The sequence below is a fragment of the Phyllobates terribilis genome, unplaced genomic scaffold (genome assembly GCF_046119375.1).
Source record: "Phyllobates terribilis strain yellow unplaced genomic scaffold, ASM4611937v1 Scaffold_30__1_contigs__length_15301838, whole genome shotgun sequence".
Taxonomy (NCBI): domain Eukaryota; kingdom Metazoa; phylum Chordata; class Amphibia; order Anura; family Dendrobatidae; genus Phyllobates; species Phyllobates terribilis.
In genome coordinates, this window is record NW_027362790.1 from 9,520,385 (window position 1) to 9,538,210 (window position 17,826).

The 17,826-nt window shown below is 49.4% G+C and overlaps 8 non-coding genes and 2 pseudogenes across 8 annotated transcripts; all 10 read right to left on the minus strand.

Moving 5' to 3' along the window:
- Positions 1–529: 529 nt before the first annotated feature.
- On the minus strand, positions 530–720 carry LOC141179569 (U2 spliceosomal RNA). The gene has a single exon (XR_012255571.1). It is a non-coding gene; the product is annotated as a U2 spliceosomal RNA (small nuclear RNA).
- A 1,115-nt stretch (positions 721–1,835) lies between these two features.
- LOC141180215 (U2 spliceosomal RNA) lies at positions 1,836–2,026 on the minus strand. The gene has a single exon (XR_012255982.1). It is a non-coding gene; the product is annotated as a U2 spliceosomal RNA (small nuclear RNA).
- A 1,116-nt stretch (positions 2,027–3,142) lies between these two features.
- On the minus strand, positions 3,143–3,333 carry LOC141179600 (U2 spliceosomal RNA). Its single transcript, XR_012255600.1, has one exon. It is a non-coding gene; the product is annotated as a U2 spliceosomal RNA (small nuclear RNA).
- Positions 3,334–4,448: 1,115 nt separating this feature from the next.
- On the minus strand, positions 4,449–4,639 carry LOC141179582 (U2 spliceosomal RNA). Its single transcript, XR_012255583.1, has one exon. It is a non-coding gene; the product is annotated as a U2 spliceosomal RNA (small nuclear RNA).
- Positions 4,640–5,754: 1,115 nt separating this feature from the next.
- On the minus strand, positions 5,755–5,945 carry LOC141179584 (U2 spliceosomal RNA). Its single transcript, XR_012255585.1, has one exon. It is a non-coding gene; the product is annotated as a U2 spliceosomal RNA (small nuclear RNA).
- Positions 5,946–7,057: 1,112 nt separating this feature from the next.
- Positions 7,058–7,251, minus strand: LOC141179716 (U2 spliceosomal RNA). Its single transcript, XR_012255703.1, has one exon. It is a non-coding gene; the product is annotated as a U2 spliceosomal RNA (small nuclear RNA).
- A 5,565-nt stretch (positions 7,252–12,816) lies between these two features.
- On the minus strand, positions 12,817–12,894 carry LOC141179988 (U2 spliceosomal RNA; annotated as a pseudogene).
- A 1,115-nt stretch (positions 12,895–14,009) lies between these two features.
- On the minus strand, positions 14,010–14,195 carry LOC141179832 (U2 spliceosomal RNA). The gene has a single exon (XR_012255787.1). It is a non-coding gene; the product is annotated as a U2 spliceosomal RNA (small nuclear RNA).
- A 792-nt stretch (positions 14,196–14,987) lies between these two features.
- On the minus strand, positions 14,988–15,079 carry LOC141180061 (U2 spliceosomal RNA; annotated as a pseudogene).
- A 1,115-nt stretch (positions 15,080–16,194) lies between these two features.
- Positions 16,195–16,387, minus strand: LOC141179698 (U2 spliceosomal RNA). The gene has a single exon (XR_012255687.1). It is a non-coding gene; the product is annotated as a U2 spliceosomal RNA (small nuclear RNA).
- Positions 16,388–17,826: the final 1,439 nt, after the last annotated feature.

The window sequence follows — 17,826 nt, forward strand, 5'->3', positions numbered from 1 at the left end:
TAAATGAAAGAAGTCAGTGTTCCAGCAGAAGGAGACAACGTTTCAGAAAAGGCATTGTAGCAAACCAAAAAAGAAATTTTAAGCGCAGCAGAGTAACCAGCGCACATACCTGTTAGCTCAGGTGAGTTTAAAAGGCTGCTGTTGATAACAAGGGCATTTGCTAAATAGATGGTGTGTGTGCAACAATATACTGAAAGGTCAATTATATTGTGCAGCTTATCTCACCACCTGTAGTTATTTAGGTGAAAGCTCCAAAATGCTTGCCTAATATGTCTGTTTATCCAAAAGGAAGTAAAAAGGGAGAGCTAGAAAGATAGCATTGCATCACATTACATGGCAATGCAATGCACAGTTGCTGAAGTTGAACCAAAATGAGCTTGTAATCTGGCTTCTGCAACTTTGAACATGAAAAATCCAATGAGGAGAAGAAAAGCAAAGCCAAAGAGTCCATCCCAAAATCCGACAAACAAGCAAAATGAACAAAAAACATTGAATTCAATTCTTTCTGATTTTAGAAACTGCATTAAAGAAGGGGTGCACCGGTCCTGGAGATACTGCAATACCAGGTCAATGGGTGGAGTGGACAGAGCAAGCTCTTTTTCCATCTCCCTGTTCTAAAAATCCATTTAATATATGGTCCCCAGATAGGGGACGTATCAGATATTAAACTGATAAGAACAGATACTACACTTGATCTTAGCCAAAAGGCCGAGAAGCGATAACCAGAATTGGTTTCAAACTACGGAGCCACCCAAGGATCCTGAAAAGTCCATTTGTGGAGATGAGCTCCTGGACTCCCGTTAAGAAGACATGTTGTCAACCTCTAGATCCCTTACATGCCTGCACTTTTCGGCTTGCTGCTGCTGCAATCCACGCGTTTTAGATCTGCATAACTCCACCTCTTTAAACACAGCACCTTCACCCCCTGCTGTTCCCACCCGCCTCAACACCGTTGGAAGGGAGGAGAACCAATTAAGGCGGGGGGTGGGGTGGAACGAGCAGCTGTCTACCCTTAGCAGGAGGGCTCCTGATTACATACCTCTCCTGCTGCTGCTGCTGCTGGCTGTCCAGCAGCAGACTGAAGGTGGCTGCTGCTGTGCACAGGTATATAAAGGCTCAGAGCCTATTATGACACGCGCAGCCAGCGTTCCATTGCCACATTCCATCTACTGCAGGCAGGATACCTGGCTGGCTGAATGTCGCTGAGAAGCTCACAGAGACCGCCATAAGCAACAGTTTAACAGAATGCCACAGACTAATCAACCAAACTTTTTGGGTTGGGTTCTCTTTTATAGTCTGCAGGCATTAAATGAAAGAAGTCAGTGTTCCAGCAGAAGGAGACAACGTTTCAGAAAAGGCATTGTAGCAAACCAAAAAAGAAATTTTAAGCGCAGCAGAGTAACCAGCGCACATACCTGTTAGCTCAGGTGAGTTTAAAAGGCTGCTGTTGATAACAAGGGCATTTGCTAAATAGATGGTGTGTGTGCAACAATATACTGAAAGGTCAATTATATTGTGCAGCTTATCTCACCACCTGTAGTTATTTAGGTGAAAGCTCCAAAATGCTTGCCTAATATGTCTGTTTATCCAAAAGGAAGTAAAAAGGGAGAGCTAGAAAGATAGCATTGCATCACATTACATGGCAATGCAATGCACAGTTGCTGAAGTTGAACCAAAATGAGCTTGTAATCTGGCTTCTGCAACTTTGAACATGAAAAATCCAATGAGGAGAAGAAAAGCAAAGCCAAAGAGTCTATCCCAAAATCCGACAAACAAGCAAAATGAACAAAAAACATTGAATTCAATTCTTTCTGATTTTAGAAACTGCATTAAAGAAGGGGTGCACCGGTCCTGGAGATACTGCAATACCAGGTCAATGCGTGGAGTGGACAGAGCAAGCTCTTTTTCCATCTCCCTGTTCTAAAAATCCATTTAATATATGGTCCCCAGATAGGGGACGTATCAGATATTAAACTGATAAGAACAGATACTACACTTGATCTTAGCCAAAAGGCCGAGAAGCGATAACCAGAATTGGTTTCAAACTACGGAGCCACCCAAGGATCCTGAAAAGTCCATTTGTGGAGATGAGCTCCTGGACTCCCGTTAAGAAGACATGTTGTCAACCTCTAGATCCCTTACATGCCTGCACTTTTCGGCTTGCTGCTGCTGCAATCCACGCGTTTTAGATCTGCATAACTCCACCTCTTTAAACACAGCACCTTCACCCCCTGCTGTTCCCACCCGCCTCAACACCGTTGGAAGGGAGGAGAACCAATTAAGGCGGGGGGTGGGGTGGAACGAGCAGCTGTCTACCCTTAGCAGGAGGGCTCCTGATTACATACCTCTCCTGCTGCTGCTGCTGCTGGCTGTCCAGCAGCAGACTGAAGGTGGCTGCTGCTGTGCACAGGTATATAAAGGCTCAGAGCCTATTATGACACGCGCAGCCAGCGTTCCATTGCCACATTCCATCTACTGCAGGCAGGATACCTGGCTGGCTGAATGTCGCTGAGAAAGCTCACAGAGACCGCCATAAGCAACAGTTTAACAGAATGCCACAGACTAATCAACCAAACTTTTTGGGTTGGGTTCTCTTTTATAGTCTGCAGGCATTAAATGAAAGAAGTCAGTGTTCCAGCAGAAGGAGACAACGTTTCAGAAAAGGCATTGTAGCAAACCAAAAAAGAAATTTTAAGCGCAGCAGAGTAACCAGCGCACATACCTGTTAGCTCAGGTGAGTTTAAAAGGCTGCTGTTGATAACAAGGGCATTTGCTAAATAGATGGTGTGTGTGCAACAATATACTGAAAGGTCAATTATATTGTGCAGCTTATCTCACCACCTGTAGTTATTTAGGTGAAAGCTCCAAAATGCTTGCCTAATATGTCTGTTTATCAAAAAGGAAGTAAAAAGGGAGAGCTAGAAAGATAGCATTGCATCACATTACATGGCAATGCAATGCACAGTTGCTGAAGTTGAACCAAAATGAGCTTGTAATCTGGCTTCTGCAACTTTGAACATGAAAAATCCAATGAGGAGAAGAAAAGCAAAGCCAAAGAGTCCATCCCAAAATCCGACAAACAAGCAAAATGAACAAAAAACATTGAATTCAATTCTTTCTGATTTTAGAAACTGCATTAAAGAAGGGGTGCACCGGTCCTGGAGATACTGCAATACCAGGTCAATGGTTGGAGTGGACAGAGCAAGCTCTTTTTCCATCTCCCTGTTCTAAAAATCCATTTAATATATGGTCCCCAGATAGGGGACGTATCAGATATTAAACTGATAAGAACAGATACTACACTTGATCTTAGCCAAAAGGCCGAGAAGCGATAACCAGAATTGGTTTCAAACTACGGAGCCACCCAAGGATCCTGAAAAGTCCATTTGTGGAGATGAGCTCCTGGACTCCCGTTAAGAAGACATGTTGTCAACCTCTAGATCCCTTACATGCCTGCACTTTTCGGCTTGCTGCTGCTGCAATCCACGCGTTTTAGATCTGCATAACTCCACCTCTTTAAACACAGCACCTTCACCCCCTGCTGTTCCCACCCGCCTCAACACCGTTGGAAGGGAGGAGAACCAATTAAGGCGGGGGGTGGGGTGGAACGAGCAGCTGTCTACCCTTAGCAGGAGGGCTCCTGATTACATACCTCTCCTGCTGCTGCTGCTGCTGGCTGTCCAGCAGCAGACTGAAGGTGGCTGCTGCTGTGCACAGGTATATAAAGGCTCAGAGCCTATTATGACACGCGCAGCCAGCGTTCCATTGCCACATTCCATCTACTGCAGGCAGGATACCTGGCTGGCTGAATGTCGCTGAGAAGCTCACAGAGACCGCCATAAGCAACAGTTTAACAGAATGCCACAGACTAATCAACCAAACTTTTTGGGTTGGGTTCTCTTTTATAGTCTGCAGGCATTAAATGAAAGAAGTCAGTGTTCCAGCAGAAGGAGACAACGTTTCAGAAAAGGCATTGTAGCAAACCAAAAAAGAAATTTTAAGCGCAGCAGAGTAACCAGCGCACATACCTGTTAGCTCAGGTGAGTTTAAAAGGCTGCTGTTGATAACAAGGGCATTTGCTAAATAGATGGTGTGTGTGCAACAATATACTGAAAGGTCAATTATATTGTGCAGCTTATCTCACCACCTGTAGTTATTTAGGTGAAAGCTCCAAAATGCTTGCCTAATATGTCTGTTTATCCAAAAGGAAGTAAAAAGGGAGAGCTAGAAAGATAGCATTGCATCACATTACATGGCAATGCAATGCACAGTTGCTGAAGTTGAACCAAAATGAGCTTGTAATCTGGCTTCTGCAACTTTGAACATGAAAAATCCAATGAGGAGAAGAAAAGCAAAGCCAAAGAGTCCATCCCAAAATCCGACAAACAAGCAAAATGAACAAAAAACATTGAATTCAATTCTTTCTGATTTTAGAAACTGCATTAAAGAAGGGGTGCACCGGTCCTGGAGATACTGCAATACCAGGTCAATGCGTGGAGTGGACAGAGCAAGCTCTTTTTCCATCTCCCTGTTCTAAAAATCCATTTAATATATGGTCCCCAGATAGGGGGCGTATCAGATATTAAACTGATAAGAACAGATACTACACTTGATCTTAGCCAAAAGGCCGAGAAGCGATAACCAGAATTGGTTTCAAACTACGGAGCCACCCAAGGATCCTGAAAAGTCCATTTGTGGAGATGAGCTCCTGGACTCCCGTTAAGAAGACATGTTGTCAACCTCTAGATCCCTTACATGCCTGCACTTTTCGGCTTGCTGCTGCTGCAATCCACGCGTTTTAGATCTGCATAACTCCACCTCTTTAAACACAGCACCTTCACCCCCTGCTGTTCCCACCCGCCTCAACACCGTTGGAAGGGAGGAGAACCAATTAAGGCGGGGGGTGGGGTGGAAAGAGCAGCTGTCTACCCTTAGCAGGAGGGCTCCTGATTACATACCTCTCCTGCTGCTGCTGCTGCTGGCTGTCCAGCAGCAGACTGAAGGTGGCTGCTGCTGTGCACAGGTATATAAAGGCTCAGAGCCTATTATGACACGCGCAGCCAGCGTTCCATTGCCACATTCCATCTACTGCAGGCAGGATACCTGGCTGGCTGAATGTCGCTGAGAAGCTCACAGAGACCGCCATAAGCAACAGTTTAACAGAATGCCACAGACTAATCAACCAAACTTTTTGGGTTGGGTTCTCTTTTATAGTCTGCAGGCATTAAATGAAAGAAGTCAGTGTTCCAGCAGAAGGAGACAACGTTTCAGAAAAGGCATTGTAGCAAACCAAAAAAGAAATTTTAAGCGCAGCAGAGTAACCAGCGCACATACCTGTTAGCTCAGGTGAGTTTAAAAGGCTGCTGTTGATAACAAGGGCATTTGCTAAATAGATGGTGTGTGTGCAACAATATACTGAACGGTCAATTATATTGTGCAGCTTATCTCACCACCTGTAGTTATTTAGGTGAAAGCTCCAAAATGCTTGCCTAATATGTCTGTTTATCCAAAAGGAAGTAAAAAGGGAGAGCTAGAAAGATAGCATTGCATCACATTACATGGCAATGCAATGCACAGTTGCTGAAGTTGAACCAAAATGAGCTTGTAATCTGGCTTCTGCAACTTTGAACATGAAAAATCCAATGAGGAGAAGAAAAGCAAAGCCAAAGAGTCCATCCCAAAATCCGACAAACAAGCAAAATGAACAAAAAACATTGAATTCAATTCTTTCTGATTTTAGAAACTGCATTAAAGAAGGGGTGCACCGGTCCTGGAGATACTGCAATACCAGGTCAATGCGTGGAGTGGACAGAGCAAGCTCTTTTTCCATCTCCCTGTTCTAAAAATCCATTTAATATATGGTCCCCAGATAGGGGACGTATCAGATATTAAACTGATAGGAACAGATACTACACTTGATCTTAGCCAAAAGGCCGAGAAGCGATAACCAGAATTGGTTTCAAACTACGGAGCCACCCAAGGATCCTGAAAAGTCCATTTGTGGAGATGAGCTCCTGGACTCCCGTTAAGAAGACATGTTGTCAACCTCTAGATCCCTTACATGCCTGCACTTTTCGGCTTGCTGCTGCTGCAATCCACGCGTTTTAGATCTGCATAACTCCACCTCTTTAAACACAGCACCTTCACCCCCTGCTGTTCCCACCCGCCTCAACACCGTTGGAAGGGAGGAGAACCAATTAAGGTGGGGGGTGGGGTGGAACGAGCAGCTGTCTACCCTTAGCAGGAGGGCTCCTGATTACATACCTCTCCTGCTGCTGCTGCTGGCTGTCCAGCAGCAGACTGAAGGTGGCTGCTGCTGTGCACAGGTATATAAAGGCTCAGAGCCTATTATGACACGCGCAGCCAGCGTTCCATTGCCACATTCCATCTACTGCAGGCAGGATACCTGGCTGGCTGAATGTCGCTGAGAAGCTCACAGAGACCGCCATAAGCAACAGTTTAACAGAATGCCACAGACTAATCAACCAAACTTTTTGGGTTGGGTTCTCTTTTATAGTCTGCAGGCATTAAATGAAAGAAGTCAGTGTTCCAGCAGAAGGAGACAACGTTTCAGAAAAGGCATTGTAGCAAACCAAAAAAGAAATTTTAAGCGCAGCAGAGTAACCAGCGCACATACCTGTTAGCTCAGGTGAGTTTAAAAGGCTGCTGTTGATAACAAGGGCATTTGCTAAATAGATGGTGTGTGTGCAACAATATACTGAAAGGTCAATTATATTGTGCAGTTTATCTCACCACCTGTAGTTATTTAGGTGAAAGCTCCAAAATGCTTGCCTAATATGTCTGTTTATCCAAAAGGAAGTAAAAAGGGAGAGCTAGAAAGATAGCATTGCATAACATTACATGGCAATGCAATGCACAGTTGCTGAAGTTGAACCAAAATGAGCTTGTAATCTGGCTTCTGCAACTTTGAACATGAAAAATCCAATGAGGAGAAGAAAAGCAAAGCCAAAGAGTCCATCCCAAAATCCGACAAACAAGCAAAATGAACAAAAAACATTGAATTCAATTCTTTCTGATTTTAGAAACTGCATTAAAGAAGGGGTGCACCGGTCCTGGAGATACTGCAATACCAGGTCAATGCGTGGAGTGGACAGAGCAAGCTCTTTTTCCATCTCCCTGTTCTAAAAATCCATTTAATATATGGTCCCCAGATAGGGGACGTATCAGATATTAAACTGATAAGAACAGATTTTTTTGATTGAATATATCTTTTATTAGCACAAAAAATAAGTTAACAGACAGTGTACAGTGCCGCAGCCCAGTACACACAGAATTCTACATCATATTTACATAGCATGAGGATACGACGCACTAACTAGACACATCACACCCCTATGCTACACAAAACACTCAATCTGAAAGAAAAAGCATGTCAATTAATACAGTACGACGAACCGTGATAAGGGATGGGGATTGGGAAAAAGGGGATGGGGAGGGGAAAATCACAGGCCCGAAGCTTTATTGAAAGACAAGACACATAAGGGGAGAGGGGGAGGAGGGGTTTAGTCCTCGTCCTCGTCCTCCGGACCGTCCATGATGGAATAGTCTCTGAGCAGGCTGTGGATCAGCCTGCGGCAGTCCTGGATGGACATCCTCTCCCTCCTCAAGATGAGCCGGTTCCTGGCGACCCAAACGGCATCCTTGAAGCAGTTCATAAGGCGCCAAGCCTCCTGGATGGCTCCGACGGTATGAACCCCAGGGAAGAGTCCGTAAAGCACAGAATGGTGCGATAGGCTCGCCCTGGGGACAGAGTTCCTCAGGTCGTCCTCAAGTGCAGTCAATAGGCGCTGTGCAAATCCGCAGTCCCAAAAAGTGTGCAAAGATGTTTCCTCCACGAAGGGGCACCTTGGGCAGTACCGGGTCTTGCACAGGTTCCGGGCATGCATGAATGACCGGACGGGCAGTCCGCCCTGAATCGCCATCCACGACAAGTCCTTGTGCCCGTTGGTCAGCCTGTCAGACGACACATTTGTCCACACAGTCTCCAGCGTGTCCTGGTGAAGTCCTGTGATGTTCTCCACGTCATCCTTGGCTCTGATTAGCTTGTGGATAGTTTTGGGCTTCCACAAGTCGGGCTTGAGTCCCTCCAGTTGATGCTCCCCCACAAATCGAACGACGTCTCCGTAGAACCATGGCGTCGTCCAGTTGTAGGGGAAGGAGCTGTCCCACTTGTCCCAGCCGAGTCGCCTCCAAAGAGGAAGCAGGAAGAAGCGAGACATGGACCTGCACGCGGAGCCATTCTTGACTTGCAAAGTCCGGCGGACACAATCACACACAAAAGAGGATCGCAGGAGGGTGGGGATATCTGGAACGCCCTTCCCACCCTTGCGAGGCTCCTTGTACATGACGGCCCGCCTGACTCTGTCCATCTTGGATCCCCAGACAAAGTGAAACACTGTCCTGGTAATGGCCCTGCACACAGTGACGTGTGGGGGCCAGGCCTGCGCCGTGTACTGCAAGACGGGCAGGACCTCATTACGCAGGACGAGTGCCTTACCCTCACAAGTGAGGTGTCTGAGGCTCCAGAGTCCGATCCGTTGCTTCACCTTGGCCAAGCGTTCTTGCCAGGACTTGAGGGCCGCTCCTTCCTTCCCGAACCAGACTCCCAGCACCTTGAGGAAATCCGGTTGAATGTTGAAGGGGAAGGGGGCGGAGGAGGCCGGCTGCCAATCCCCGAAGAGCATGGCTTCCGACTTCCTGCAGTTGACTTTGGCCCCTGAAGCCCGGCCGAACCTCTCACACGTCTGGACGAGGGCGTCGACTGAACCACGATCAGCGCAGAAGACGGTGACGTCGTCCATGTAGAGCGAGCACTTGACCTCGTGTCGTCCCGGACCCGGTGCGGTGATCCCTCTGATCTCTCCATTCTGCCGGATAGCCTCTGCGAAGAGTTCTATAACACAAACAAAAAGAAGAGGTGATAGAGGGCAGCCTTGTCTGACCCCAGAGAGGACAGGGAAGGGGTCAGTCTTCCAGCCGTTCACCAACACCGAGCTGTGGATATCAAAATACATCAGACGGACATACGAACAAAACATGTTACCCAAACCTAACCGGTGCAGAGCTCGGCCCATGAACTCGTGAGAAACCCGGTCGAAGGCCTTCTCCTGATCCAAGGAGACCAGGGCCGCGTGTGCGCGGCGGACCTTGATGTACTCGACCGTGTCCCGCACGAGAGCGAGGCTGTCTGCGATGCGACGTCCAGGGATGCCGCAGGTCTGGTCCGGGTGGATGATCCGTCCGATGACCGTCTTAAGTCGTGTCGCCATCGTCTTGGCCAGGATCTTGTAGTCCACGTTGAGCAGAGTGATGGGACGCCAATTCCTCAGGTCGCACCTCTCTCCCTTCCGCTTGTACAGGATCGTGACCATTCCTTCCCTCAAAGATGGAGGCATTCTACCCTCCACCACCATCTCCTCGTACAGGTCCAACAGGTCCGGACAGATGAGGTCTCCCAGCGCTACATAGAGCTCCGCTGGAAGACCATCACTGCCCGGGGTCCTGCCGGTCCTAAAGGATTTAGCGGCAGAGAGCAATTCGCCCACCATCAGAGGTTTGTCCAAGGCTGCCGTGCCTGCAGGATCAAGATGGTTAGTGATACCTGACAGGAACTTATCAGCAGCGTCGGGGTCGGTAGTCTTGTGGGAGTAGAGTTCGCTGTAGAAGTCGCTGACGACCCTCATCACGTCCTCCTTCCCACGTCGCATGTTTCCGCTCTCGTCTCGCAGCTCGTTCAGGGGCGTGTGACCGGCATGAAGTTTCCTGAAAAAGAATGAGTTACATTACTCACCCTTCTCCAGATTCTCCACTTTGGAACGGAAGATGATTCGCTTGGACTCCTCCTCAAAGTGCCTTTTCAGGCTCTTCTTGGTCTCCTCCAGCTCCTCCCTCACGTCCCAGCCGCAGTGAAGAAGGTCCTGCAGCGACCGCAGCTCGCGCTGCAGCCCTCTGAAGTCCCTCCTCTTCTCACACTCCTGTTGTCGACCCTTGGCCTGAAAGAAACAGCGAAACTCAAGTTTAACATATTCCCACCAATCAGAGACTGTTTGGAAGCTACCCTTGTAGGACTGCCACATTGCGTAGGCTGCTCTCAGCTCCTCCACGACTTCATCCTGAGCCAGCAGAGCACAATTCAGCTTCCAGGAGCCGGGGCCGGACGGAAAACCGTCGCCGAGGACACCTTGTAAGTGAATGGCTCTGTGGTCGGAGAAGAAGCAGGAGACCATCGAGTGCCTACTCTGCCTGACTGCCCGAGAGGTGAACACAAAGTCAATCCTGGAGCGGAGTGAGCCATCGGGTCGGCTCCACGAATAGTTCGTGGAGCCTCTCCCCATGGAGCCCACCACGTCCTGAAGAGAGGCCTCGGTTACCATCTCGATGAGCAGCTTGGACGTGATGTCCAACTTGGCAGATGTGCCAGAACTACGACCGTCCTCCTCGATGGGGCAGTTGAAATCCCCGGCCATCACTAAGGTCCTGGTGGTGGCAAGCTGAAGCCGCAGGGTCTGGAAAAGCTCCAAACGCTCATTCTTCAGTGGGGACGCATACACGTTGATGAACCTGACAGGTTCTCCCGCCCAGTTGCCATCTACAACAAGAGCCCTGCCGCAGATGAGCTCCTGGACGGACTCAAGCGTGAATGCGCCCCCCCTGATCAGAATTGCGACCCCCGCAGACTTGCAGTCACCCCCACCGGACCAGTAGGATGGACCGTGGGACCACTCCCTGGCCAGATGTTTGAAGGACCTAGAGGAGGGAAGGGAACATTCCTGCAACATATAAACATCACACAACTGGGAAGTAAGGAAGGCATAAATAGTCTGACGTCTGAACTTGTCCTTGATGCTCCTGACATTAATGGAAAATAAGTTAATATTAGCCATCATGTAGGGAAAAAAGAAAAAGTTAGCGCAGGCAATACACCTTAGTTACCACTCCGGTCGGGTGGTCCCTCGTCGGTGTTAACTGCTGGTGACGGGATCACCAGCAGGCCCTCTTCCTCCATCTGGTCAAGCAGCGCGGCCTCAATCTCGGCGACCACCAGTTCCTCCTCTTCTGGCTCGGCCACCAGGGTCTCAACCATGTGCTCCATCTCTTCTGGCTCAGGGAGGGTATCCTCCTTTTCGCCTACGAAATCCAGAATCTTCTTTTTGGAGGATTCAGTAGCAGGGCTGTCCTCCACCTTCCTCTTTCCCCGGGTTGGAACTGGGGAGACAAGAAGGGGAAAATCCTCCTCGGAATAGATAGCGGCGGGTGGAGGAAAGGTTAATTCCACCGCTACCATGGTCTGGGGAGGGAGAGTGGCTGCCGGGGCAGGGGAAAGGACACCTGCTGAGGAGTAGGGGAAGGAGGAAGAGGAAGTGGAATCCTCAGCAGGGGTGGCCGGGGTGGGGGGGGGATTGGACGGGGGTGGCAGGGGGAGGGATCGAGAGAGGGGTGACAGAACTCTTACCCTCCTTTGACTTTTTCTTCTGCTTCGGAGCTGCTGGGACCGTCGCTGGGGCTTTGGCCACCGACTCCTTGACCGCTTTGGCCTTGGTCGTCTCGGCCTTGGCCGCTGGGGCCTTGGTCGTCGCGTCCTTGACCTTCACAGGCCTGGTCGTCGGGGCCTTGTCCTCCGTAGCTGGGGTCGTCGCAACCACCGATGCCCAGGATCTCTCACGCCTGGGGCAATCCTTGTACAGATGAGCCGCCAGCCCACACAGGTTGCAGGACGTCTTCTTCGGGCAGTCCTTCGAGCTGTGTCCCGTCACTCGACAAATCCTGCAGGCATCCTCCTTGCAGTCCTTCATCTCGTGGCCGTTCTTGCCGCATCTCCTGCAGTTCCGCGGCATGTCCGGGTAATAGATGAGGCCGTAGGAGTTGCCCAGGGAGAATGTCGGGGGCAGGTGCCGAAGTCCGTCTGAGTACGCCAGGTCCCTGTGAAGTCTAACGGTCACCGACCACTTACCTGTCCAGAAGCCGAGTCCATTCAGGATGTGAGAGGGTTCCTTCACAACCAAACAGAAGCGTCTCAGGAAGGTACAGATGTCTTGGCCTGGGGTGTGCGGGTTGCGCATGGAGACCGTGATCCTCCTTTCATCCCTCTGGATAGGGCAGCTACCTGTAAAGGCAGAGAAAGAATTATCCGGTCCTTTTGCGCTTACCATTTCCCAGAACCTCCTGCAGGTGTTCACAGTGGCGAAGGTGACGAAGAAGATCCCCGTCAAGAAGGTCTGGATGCTGAGGGTGTCCGACCTGGAGAAGCCTCGATCCAGCAGCATCTTCTGGCAGAACACGTCCGAGGACATGTCCGGCACCCTCCCATCCACTTCCTTCAGCTTCAGGGCCACCGTCTGCCGCATCCATGGCTCCAGGGCTGGAGCTTCGTGGCGGGGCTTCTGGGGTCCCTTCTGCTGGCCAGTCGTGGAGGCAGAGTCCTTGGGGTCAGAATCGGCTCCTGGCTGGGCCCTCCTGGCTGTCCCCAGCTCCAGGCTCTTCTTTTCGGCCTTCCTCGCAGCGCTTGCCATGGCTTTCCTCCTGCAGTTACTTCTTGGAGCTGGATCTGGAACTCTTCCCGGAATGGGTGGAGCTATGCAGATTCTTCTCCCGTCGTGTTCTGGACAAATTCCCCGAAAGGTCTTTGTCTCGATGATTTTCTTCCTCGAAGATTCCACAGGACAGCCCGATTCTTCTCCGAGTCTTCGTCTTCTTCTGGATTCTTTAGAGCTTCTTCCTCCCACCGATATCCGCCTTCGTTCTCTGATGTCAGCTGGGCTCCGAAGCTCTTCTCCTTCCGAGTTCGATCGCTCTCGTCAAGTGTAGATCGTAGCTCTTGTGTTCTTAAAAGAACAGATACTACACTTGATCTTAGCCAAAAGGCCGAGAAGCGATAACCAGAATTGGTTTCAAACTACGGAGCCACCCAAGGATCCTGAAAAGTCCATTTGTGGAGATGAGCTCCTGGACTCCCGTTAAGAAGACATGTTGTCAACCTCTAGATCCCTTACATGCCTGCACTTTTCGGCTTGCTGCTGCTGCAATCCACGCGTTTTAGATCTGCATAACTCCACCTCTTTAAACACAGCACCTTCACCCCCTGCTGTTCCCACCCGCCTCAACACCGTTGGAAGGGAGGAGAACCAATTAAGGCGGGGGGTGGGGTGGAACGAGCAGCTGTCTACCCTTAGCAGGAGGGCTCCTGATTACATACCTCTCCTGCTGCTGCTGCTGCTGGCTGTCCAGCAGCAGACTGAAGGTGGCTGCTGCTGTGCACAGGTATATAAAGGCTCAGAGCCTATTATGACACGCGCAGCCAGCGTTCCATTGCCACATTCCATCTACTGCAGGCAGGATACCTGGCTGGCTGAATGTCGCTGAGAAGCTCACAGAGACCGCCATAAGCAACAGTTTAACAGAATGCCACAGACTAATCAACCAAACTTTTTGGGTTGGGTTCTCTTTTATAGTCTGCAGGCATTAAATGAAAGAAGTCAGTGTTCCAGCAGAAGGAGACAACGTTTCAGAAAAGGCATTGTAGCAAACCAAAAAAGAAATTTTAAGCGCAGCAGAGTAACCAGCGCACATACCTGTTAGCTCAGGTGAGTTTAAAAGGCTGCTGTTGATAACAAGGGCATTTGCTAAATAGATGGTGTGTGTGCAAAAATATACTGAAAGGTCAATTATATTGTGCAGCTTATCTCACCACCTGTAGTTATTTAGGTGAAAGCTCCAAAATGCTTGCCTAATATGTCTGTTTATCCAAAAGGAAGTAAAAAGGGAGAGCTAGAAAGATAGCATTGCATCACATTACATGGCAATGCAATGCACAGTTGCTGAAGTTGAACCAAAATGAGCTTGTAATCTGGCTTCTGCAACTTTGAACATGAAAAATCCAATGAGGAGAAGAAAAGCAAAGCCAAAGAGTCCATCCCAAAATCCGACAAACAAGCAAAATGAACAAAAAACATTGAATTCAATTCTTTCTGATTTTAGAAACTGCATTAAAGAAGGGGTGCACCGGTCCTGGAGATACTGCAATACCAGGTCAATGCGTGGAGTGGACAGAGCAAGCTCTTTTTCCATCTCCCTGTTCTAAAAATCCATTTAATATATGGTCCCCAGATAGGGGACGTATCAGATATTAAACTGATAAGAACAGATTTTTTTTTTTTTTATCGAAAGCCCGAATTCGTGTACAAAACCCGAGTGCGCTTAAAAAAGTGACAAGTGCCACAAAAAAAGTGCACTAGGATGCTGGTCTTCTTGAAACCCTCTCCAAAAGGAGAAGGGTCCCCCAAACCATTCCCCGTCCCTCCGAGCCAGAAGGCCACAGCGAGGAACAGGGACAAATAGCCACCTCCAGCCGGAGCCAGAGGCGACCCAATCTTACCCCCAATACCTGCCCGAGTTCTCACCCGAGCAAGGCACTGGGAGCCAAAGACTGTGCTCCCCTCCCGGAAGAGGGGAGACAACAATGCTCTCCTCCCGAAAGAGGAGAGTCAGGGGGGTTCAGGGGGGAGCGGAACCTGATGGACACACACTCCCCCCCTAGACCTGCCAAGAGAGGAACCCGTAAGGGAACCGCATCCCGACAAAATCCTAGTAAGGACGTGGACACACGTGAAAAAGTGGACACACAGTGACAAAAAAAATTAAATAAATAGTGAAGGTTTCACAGTATAATACTGCCCGGACCTTCGACCGGGAATTGAAAAATTCCCCATCCTAAGGCCAGAAGGCCCGGAATAAGGGTGTGTGTGAAGAAAGAAATATTGAAGTGCTAGTGCAAATGTGCCATAAACTCAAGTGGGGTTCCCAATCCCAGTGAGTTAAGGCACCCCAGGGTCACCACTCCTGGGGCACTTCACACTTCGGGCTTTCGATCTTCCCCGGCCCAATGGCGTCGATCCTGGGGGGCCATGCTTTCCACCAGATGACTATATTAGCCAACTGGCGTACTAACAAGTGCCTAAACCCCAGTGTGCATAATGTATCAATCTACTAGGGCGGCCAACATCCAAAACCGCCTTTTCGAAAGATACTACACTTGATCTTAGCCAAAAGGCCGAGAAGCGATAACCAGAATTGGTTTCAAACTACGGAGCCACCCAAGGATCCTGAAAAGTCCATTTGTGGAGATGAGCTCCTGGACTCCCGTTAAGAAGACATGTTGTCAACCTCTAGATCCCTTACATGCCTGCACTTTTCGGCTTGCTGCTGCTGCAATCCACGCGTTTTAGATCTGCATAACTCCACCTCTTTAAACACAGCACCTTCACCCCCTGCTGTTCCCACCCGCCTCAACACCGTTGGAAGGGAGGAGAACCAATTAAGGCGGGGGGTGGGGTGGAACGAGCAGCTGTCTACCCTTAGCAGGAGGGCTCCTGATTACATACCTCTCCTGCTGCTGCTGCTGCTGGCTGTCCAGCAGCAGACTGAAGGTGGCTGCTGCTGTGCACAGGTATATAAAGGCTCAGAGCCTATTATGACACGCGCAGCCAGCGTTCCATTGCCACATTCCATCTACTGCAGGCAGGATACCTGGCTGGCTGAATGTCGCTGAGAAGCTCACAGAGACCGCCATAAGCAACAGTTTAACAGAATGCCACAGACTAATCAACCAAACTTTTTGGGTTGGGTTCTCTTTTATAGTCTGCAGGCATTAAATGAAAGAAGTCAGTGTTCCAGCAGAAGGAGACAACGTTTCAGAAAAGGCATTGTAGCAAACCAAAAAAGAAATTTTAAGCGCAGCAGAGTAACCAGCGCACATACCTGTTAGCTCAGGTGAGTTTAAAAGGCTGCTGTTGATAACAAGGGCATTTGCTAAATAGATGGTGTGTGTGCAACAATATACTGAAAGGTCAATTATATTGTGCAGCTTATCTCACCACCTGTAGTTATTTAGGTGAAAGCTCCAAAATGCTTGCCTAATATGTCTGTTTATCCAAAAGGAAGTAAAAAGGGAGAGCTAGAAAGATAGCATTGCATCACAATACATGGCAATGCAATGCACAGTTGCTGAAGTTGAACCAAAATGAGCTTGTAATCTGGCTTGTGCAACTTTGAACATGAAAAATCCAATGAGGAGAAGAAAAGCAAAGCCAAAGAGTCCATCCCAAAATCCGACAAACAAGCAAAATTAACAAAAAACATTGAATTCAATTCTTTCTGATTTTAGAAACTGCATTAAAGAAGGGGTGCACCGGTCCTGGAGATACTGCAATACCAGGTCAATGCGTGGAGTGGACAGAGCAAGCTCTTTTTCCATCTCCCTGTTCTAAAAATCCATTTAATATATGGTCCCCAGATAGGGGACGTATCAGATATTAAACTGATAAGAACAGATTTTTTTGATTGAATATATCTTTTATTAGCACAAAAAAATAAGTTAACAGACAGTGTACAGTGCCGCAGCCCAGTACACACAGAATTCTACATCATATTTACATAGCATGAGGATACGACGCACTAACTAGACACATCACACCCCTATGCTACACAAAACACTCAATCTGAAAGAAAAAGCATATCAATCAATACAGTACGACGAACCGTGATAAGGGATAGGGATTGGGAAAAAGGGGATGGGGAGGGGAAAATCACAGGCCCGAAGCTTTATTGAAAGACAAGACACATAAGGGGAGAGGGGGAGGAGGGGTTTAGTCCTCATCCTCGTCCTCCGGACCGTCCATGATGGAATAGTCTCTGAGCAGGCTGTGGATCAGCCTGCGGCAGTCCTGGATGGACATCCTCTCCCTCCTCAAGATGAGCCGGTTCCTGGCGACCCAAAGGGCATCCTTGAAGCAGTTCATAAGGCGCCAAGCCTCCTGGATGGCTCCGACGGTATGAACCCCAGGGAAGAGTCCATAAAGCACAGAATGGTGCGATAGGCTCGCCCTGGGGACAGAGTTCCTCAGGTCGTCCTCAAGTGCAGTCAATAGGCGCTGTGCAAATCCGCAGTCCCAAAAAGTGTGCAAAGATGTTTCCTCCACGAAGGGGCACCTTGGGCAGTACCGGGTCTTGCACAGGTTCCGGGCATGCATGAATGACCGGACGGGCAGTCCGCCCTGAATCGCCATCCACGACAAGTCCTTGTGCCCGTTGGTCAGCCTGTCAGACGACACATTTGTCCACACAGTCTCCAGCGTGTCCTGGTGAAGTCCTGTGATGTTCTCCACGTCATCCTTGGCTCTGATTAGCTTGTGGATAGTTTTGGGCTTCCACAAGTCGGGCTTGAGTCCCTCCAGTTGATGCTCCCCCACAAATCGAACGACGTCTCCGTAGAACCATGGCGTCGTCCAGTTGTAGGGGAAGGAGCTGTCCCACTTGTCCCAGCCGAGTCGCCTCCAAAGAGGAAGCAGGAAGAAGCGAGACATGGACCTGCCCGCGGAGCCATTCTTGACTTGCAAAGTCTGGCGGACACAATCACACACAAAAGAGGATCGCAGGAGGGTGGGGATATCTGGAACGCCCTTCCCACCCTTGCGAGGCTCCTTGTACATGACGGCCCGCCTGACTCTGTCCATCTTGGATCCCCAGACAAAGTGAAACACTGTCCTGGTAATGGCCCTGCACACAGTGACGTGTGGGGGCCAGGCCTGCGCCGTGTACTGCAAGACGGGCAGGACCTCATTACGCAGGACGAGTGCCTTACCCTCACAAGTGAGGTGTCTGAGGCTCCAGAGTCCGATCCGTTGCTTCACCTTGGCCAAGCGTTCTTGCCAGGACTTGAGGGCCGCTCCTTCCTTCCCGAACCAGACTCCCAGCACCTTGAGGAAATCCGGTTGAATGTTGAAGGGGAAGGGGGCGGAGGAGGCCGGCTGC